Raw genomic sequence first — 7,727 nt, forward strand, 5'->3', positions numbered from 1 at the left:
ATGGCAGCCCTAGAATAAGAGGGCCATCTGCCCTCAATGGCCCTAGGGGAGAGGAGTTGGGGAGCAGGTCAAACAGACACTAGCACCCCTCCCTGGTGTGCTTGCTGCATGTGTGGTCTATGAGACCCTGGGGATGGAGAACGTTATTAAGAGCTTTCCTTGACCTTCTCTGAAACCATTCCCTCTTCTTAAACTTCTGGGCTGGGATATCTGGCCAACTGATCATGAGAAGGAGAAAGACAAAATCTGAAATTTGCCTGGGACTAAGCTGTAAAAACTCCATGTCCCAAAGATACTCTCCACAGGCACTGATAGGAGCTGAATGCAGGAGTTAGCTATTTCTAACTGGAGGCAGAGGCTTCCATTATTTCTTGATTTCTTGAGGAACACTTTTTTCTAAAAAATTATGTGATGTAAGTTTAGCAAATTAGAAAGAAGAAAGCAATTAAATAACACTTTTGCAAAACTACCCTGTAGCCCATCAGGCTCCCTGTGGGTGGCTATTTCAGCAAGTCAGAGTGAAGTTCTTGGAGACTGCTGGCTGTGAGCCCCAACACAGCATGGGGCTTGGCAGTGGGTGTCCTGAGTGCCCAGGGGATGCACAAGCAAAACACAGTACTTAGAAGTGTTCAAGCAGTCAGAAGTAACAGAGTAGATATGGTGATAAAAGATAGGTATACCTTTGAACATTTCTGAATATAAAATCAACACATGGTACATCTTAAACTTACACAGTGTTATGTTTATGATATCTCAATAAAGCTAGAAAACCAAAAAAAAAAAAGAAAAAAAGATGTATAAGAAGGGAAGAGATTATGTATAAAAATTTAACTACTCACACATAAAAAACCACAATGTGTCTTTCAAGGTTCAATCTGCATATAGTTAGCACATTGGAGAGATTGCCTGAAGGAAGGAGAGAGATGCAGGCAGGCTCTGGGATGAGAGGTAGAAGGAATAAAAAGGCAAGAGGCTCCCATAAAAGGCTTCAGAACTGAGAAAAATCAAGGAAGTGTGAGGTGGGGAGTCTGTGGTTAGACGAGGTGATTGTGTCTCAGGCTACTCTCTGTGTTCTCCTTCCCCAGGCCGCACCCCCAGTGTCACACCCCTGGGCTTTCAGCTGGAACTTGACAGAGTGATTGTGGCACTGGCATCAGCACTTTCTCACGCACACGGGCAACCAGCTGGGGCCAACAGAAAGGTGAAAGCTCCCCAGGGCACTAGAGTGCACCTGCATATTCAGACAGCTTCAGTGTCACCCTGACCTCGTGGAGACTCATTTGGCATACACGCGTGCACACAAACACACACACACGTGCACACTCACACACACACAAAACACCGTTCACATACACAAACATGCATGCACACATCACACATGCGCACATTCATACTTGCACACTCGCGCACACACACACATGCGCAGACACCACACGCACATATGCGCTTAGGCCTCACACTCTTCAGGTGGCTCTGCACTCTGCTAGAAAAGCAAAGTGTGCTGCCTGTGCTCCTAGGTTAACCCCTGTCTTCAGCTATTTATCTCCACCAAGATATGTGTCAGAGACAATCTCCCCAGTCCCTTGTTGATCTGGCCTCTTACACAGAGCTCAAAAGGGAAGCACGATTCATGCATCCTACACAGAGAGCAGTATGTCAAATGGAAGAAAGACTCAAAGGGCCTCTGTTCAGGAGTCTCTGGCTGGCACACCCCAGTGCAATAGGGCAGAATCCATCACAGCGACATGTGTTCCCAAGGCACCTGTAGGGATGTAGAAAAGAGAGACCATGATACATATCAGGTCTTATTTGCCACTGAGCAGACACTTGGGGCCCCCAAGAGCACTAGGCAGTCAGTGGCCTGGCCACACCAAGAAACAGAATCCCAAGTTCAGATCAGTGCAGGTGCCCATATTGGTTCAGCAATGATGCCCTTGTCCATTACTGTTCTTTACTGAGCCCAGAACTGAAGGAAAGTTACAGGATTATCTGTTCTTCCAAGGCCTCTGTTCAGGTTGGTGAACAGCCTCTTCGCACCTACCAACAAAACCCTCAACTGGCAAGTAACATGTCCCTGCAGCCACAGCCTCCACCACCGGATGAGGAGAACCAAAGTACAAGGTGGGGACAGGCATCAGCACCAAAGCTTACACACAGCAGCTATATTCTTTGGGTGTGGCCCTTAGCTCCTAGTACTGAGAATCTTGTCTTCCGTAACCAACACCTGATTTAAAGCTTAACCCACTCAAATCCAGCTGAAGGCTTCAGGATGCTCTGCCCATAGTAATTTCCCCTATTGTCCCAGCTACTTTGGTTTACCAAGAGGTCACTGATTTAACTCATCAGAACTCATGTCATTTACTGGGTTTGTTCCCACCCATGGGGATGAGGTCACATTCACTCTGGCTGACCCTAGACTTTATAACCCCATCTCACCTCCTTCCAATGCTCCTTCTTCTGATATATCGTCTCTTCTGGGGTGTAGCCATGTGGGCTTGTGTTCTTCCTCCAAGTTGACCAAGAGGCTAAGATGGATTTATTTGCTTGTGTAGACTTGATTTCTCTCCGTGCATTTAGATTTATGGTCTGTTCCTCCCTTCATCCCCTTTTAATTATCATAAGTGGTAGTAGTCATATTGAATGCTTTGAATATCCTGGTGCTAAGGTAAGCACTTTATCTGCTAAGTTAATCCTCACAATAACCCTGTGAAGTAGATACTATTGCTAGCTCCATTTTACCTTTATTTTTTTAGGTTTATTTTGAGAGAGAGAGAGAGAGAGAGAGAGAGAGAGAGAGAAAGGAGAGAGAGAGAGGTGGGGGAGGGGCAGAGAGAGAAGGAGAGAGGATCCCAAGCATGCTCCACACTGCCAGTGCAGAACCCAATACCAGGCTCAAACTCACCAACTATGAAATCAAGACCTGAGCCAAAATCAAGAGTCAGTCACTTAATCCAGGCACCCCTAGCTCCATTTTAAAGATGAGAGAACCAGGTTTCAGAAAGGCTAAGCTTTATGATAGAGCTGGGATATCAGTGCAAGGGATCTGAGTCTCAGAGCCCACCCTGCACTAACCTCCCCGTTAATCCTTCCACCAAAGCTATGACAGTCTTTCCTCCCAGAAACTTCTCTTCCATTGATTTCCTTATTTAGGTTGCCTAGAAAACTTACATAAATGAAGTATCTTGCAGGCAAGGGGAGAGGAATCTTGACTCTCCGGCTAAAGTCATGGGGCCTGGGTTCCTAGAGGATCAGGGACTACAGAAAGAAGGATCACACAAAGGCAAGTTAGTGTAGGGACCAAGGGCTGCCCCTGGCCCAAGATAGGCCACTCTGGCATGAAAATCATTTTGAGTTAGAGCAATCAAAATCCAGCAGACTCAGGAAAAACTCTTTTTCTCCCCCTCTACTGCCTAAAAGAATTTAGGTAGAGGACCTGCTCCAGGAAAATAGCTGTCACCATAGATAACTACATGTAATATGTACATGTAGTACATAGTATTGTAATATGAATGAGGTATGGTGGACAGGGAAGAACCTAGCAAGGCCTGTTTGATCAAAACCTTCTATGTCTCATTGTTTCTGTGGGCCCAGCAACCATCTGTTTACCAAACATTTATTCTCATTCTCCCTGTGAATTTCTTTCTTTCCCTTTGAAGTCCCAGACCCCTACCCTTTCTCCTTAGTTTAGGATGACACATACACCTCATTTTCCCTGTGTTTGGAATCTCATGTCTGTGTGGATTCCCTGTACATGTGAAACTAAATTTGATTTTCTCCTGTTAATCTGTCTCATGTCAATTTGATTTAGTCCAGCTAGAAGGACCTTGAAGGGCAGAGGAAATTCTTCCTCCCCAACATTTATAATCCAGAGACCTAGATTCTAGACTGGGCTCTTCCCTGAAAGTAGTGCCTATTTATTTATTTATTTGTCTTCACACTCAGGGCAGAACCCAACATGGAGCCTGAACTCACAACCCTGAGATTAAGACCTGAGCTGAGATCAAGAGTTGGATGCTTAACTGACTGAGCCACCCAGGCTTTCCAGCCAGTGTCATGATCTACAACCTGAGGATAATTTCACTCAACAGATATTTATTGCTGTCTTTGATACAGAGCTGAAGGAGTCAGGAAGAACAAGTGATTGTAATAAAAGGCTAAAGAGGTTTAAAGACATCTGCAAGGATCAGGAAAGGTTTTTGTGATGGTAGTATTCTTTGAAATAGGCTTTAAAATAAGGGTAGGGTCCTAACTGGCAGAGGCATTGAGGAAGGGTGTTCCTAGAGGAGAACAGTGTTGACAAAAACATGGAGGTGAGAAAGCTCAGATATGGCTCATGAACTGCAACCAGTCCCAGAGGCCTAAAGGCTCACTGAAGATAGTCCACCCCTCTCATATCAAGGGACAGAAACTGAGATTGAAAATTGAGCTTCCCAAAGGGAGTCTGAAGAGTATAGCAGTGTACTGACCAGGATCCCAACAGGAAACAAGCACCTTCTAGATGGAAAATTTGAGAAAAATGTAATAAAGGAGGACATATAAAGGTGTGGGCAGATACATGTTACCACAAAGGCTAACACAGTTCCCTGGAGCAAGCAGAACTGGGCCAACATCTCCTTGTCCCAGGCCTGAAGGGTGAGGGCACAAAGCAGTTACTGGGCCACAGAAGGAACACCAGTTAGGGAGGCCCTAACAGACACAGCTCTCACAGGGCACAACCAGCCTGATATAGGGAAAGAAAAAAATTCCTTTCTTCTACCCATCTTAGGTTCTTGGCTAGGTCCCAGTAAATTAGACTAACAAAAGATGAGCATTAACATGCACATGGCACATACACATGAAAGCACTCAGTGAAGAGTAAAGGAAGGAAAGGTGTTGAGAACTTGGGCTTACACAGCATCTTAATAAAATAACAGTAAATTTTTAGAGAGGCTACAAGACAAAATAAATGGTCTTTGAGTTTCTTGGGTGTCAAATTGTCAGAAGGTAAATATATGGAAGAACCAGTGGTGGATAAGGGCTAGTTTTAGCAAGGTTTTTGTGTAAATTCCTGTGGTGCCAATTCCAGGCTGATAAACATCTAGAGTTACCTTGGTGATTAACTCCTGCCCTTCCTAGAGAAGGGAGCAGGAGAGCATCTTTAAAATGTATGTCCTGCTTTTAGTAAAATAGGGTAAGGGCAGAGATCTTTCCTTATATCTGTTTCTTCTCAATTGCCTTCAGCTCAAAATAATCAATATGCCAAGTTGGCATATTTCTGGGTGACATATTCTGTACCTGTCACTGAGAAGTCACTCACCTGCTGAGGCAGGGACAGCTGTGTGGGTGCAGCTTCAGGGAATCTATGCATCTGTCAGTTTCTCTGTCACGTCAATAATCTCATTCTTCTCTAATCCCAGACTCCTCAGGGAGGAGTTAAGAGTGGCCAATGTCTTCTTTTTTTCTGGTTGGGAAGATGTACTATTGGGCAGCAGAGTCCTAAAGGGGTGTCTCTCATTCCCTTTTCCCAGCTCTCAGCAGGACCTGGGACCTGGACAGCTTCCCCAGTGTGCTGCCAAAGGAGGAGGCACCGAGAGCCCAGGCTCTAGGTTGTGGATCATCGGGGCTGGACACAGGCATGGAGCCTTTCCTGAGATGCAGGTAGGATCCTGGCTCTGTGACCAAGGTCCTCTTCACCTCGGGGAGTGCTATGGGCCACCATCTCCTCCAACCTCTCATTGTCACCTCCAAGGATTCTGAGCTGTCCAATTGTCCCATCTTTCAACCCTGCTTGTTACCTACACACTGTATATGATTCTGGGGCCCAGAAATCAAATACAGGGGTGGAGAAAATATGAGTAGAAGTGATACTTTGTAGAAAAAGAAATTAGGATTAAAGAATACTGGCCAAGAAAATCACTCACTAAGTGTTCACTGATTGTCCATGTAGGGGAGGAAATCATTTTTCTCTGTCTTTCAAGACTCTTCTAGCTGGACTAAAAATTAAATTGACATGAGACAGATTAACAGGAAAAAATCAAATTTGATTTCGTATGTATGGGGAATCTACACAGATCTCAGATTCTAAAGTCAGTCAGACAAAATGAGGTATGTCCTGAACTAAGAAGAAGGTAAGAAATTCAATTCACAGGAAGATGAAAAAGAGTAAATGTTCAGTCAATAAATGTTTACTGGGTCATCCAGAAACAATAGAACATAGAGAGGACTTTGATTAAACAGGCCTTGCACCATTCCTCCTTGTCTACCACACCTGGCTCATATTACAATGTAGTTTTCTATGGTGACATCACTCTTCCTGGAGCAGGTCCTCTATCTAAATTATTTTAGGTGGTTGTGGAAGAAGGTCAAGTCCTTTGAGCCTTGACTATTTTAAACTTGGCATAATCTGCATGCCAACATGGCCTGTCTTGGCAGGGGAGGGGTGCTGTCCCAGGCCCCTGAATCTATAATATTCACAAGGGCAAGAGGTAGGATACTGTGAAGGTTTAAAAGAATCTTCAAAACAATGGTAAAAAATCCCAAATGAAAGTAATAATAGTTATGATCACATAATAATATAAAACAGGAGTCTAGGTAAAAATTTACCATCAACAGATACTTTTTCTCTATGAGGAAAAAATGTGTAAATGACCCTAAGAGAAAGGAAATACAGACATATAAAATTATATGAAAAATGTTCAAAGAATCAGAGAAATAGCAGTTAAACTAGATGCCCTTTTTTATCTACCTAAAACATTTAACTAAAGTATTAATTATTTGTGAGAATGAAGGAGATAGTCACTCCCACATCCAGCTGGTTGAGGATAAAAAGTTAAAACCTTCCTGGAAAACAATCCATCAATTTGTGTCAAAAGTCTCTAAAATATTCATTCCATTTGACTCAATATCTCCAATCCTAAGAATCTCTCTAAGGGGAAAAATTTTTAGATACAGGCAAATATGAGGAAACAAGGACATTGAAATTTTTTATATGAGGGTTATAGAGCTCTGGTAGAGCTCTGTCATAAAATATTAATGTCTTTATAAAAAATAAGGTTATAGAGAATTTTCAATGTTATTAAGGTAAAAGATGAAGATAGAGAATTGCACATGTAACATGATTTCATATGTGGGTATATATGTTGTTAAAAAGACACATGGGAAACAGAGAGCCATAAAAGCAGGAGTAAAACTATCTTGGGGGGAGAGAGAGAGAGAGAGAGAGAGAGAGAGAGAGAAACTGAAATGTGAAGGCCTGAAATGTAAGAATGATTACTGAGTATCAGTCAGCTCTTGCTGCAGGACCAACAACACAAATTCCCAGCAGTGGATGTCTGGGGGCTCAGTTGATCTGGTCTGGGCCAACCCTGCAGTTCTGGGTCTTGGCAAGGTGTCTGCATTTCACCTGAGTTCCAGCTCCAGACTGGGCTTGCTTGAGACTCTGGGAGCAACTGTGCATCCAAAGTCTCTCCTCTTCCTCCCAGAGCCAGCAGGCTAGTCTGGACATGTCCTTCTTAAGGTGTTGGCAGAATCACAAAAGGCCTCTTGAGTCCCAGGCTCAAAACTAGCATCAGGTGACTTCTGCCTATCTTAATGGCCAAAGGAAGTCAGATGGTGGAGCTCAGCTTCAAGCTGTGAGAAAAAAGCCCACCCACTGTGGGAGGGCACTGCAGAAGAGCATGGCAATGGGCCCAGGCCCAAAGGGTGCGAAGAAGTAGAGCCTTCGATGCGGTCCACCTCAGTGGGTTATC

This window comes from Panthera leo, chromosome A1 (assembly GCF_018350215.1).
Source record: "Panthera leo isolate Ple1 chromosome A1, P.leo_Ple1_pat1.1, whole genome shotgun sequence".
NCBI lineage: Eukaryota > Metazoa > Chordata > Mammalia > Carnivora > Felidae > Panthera > Panthera leo.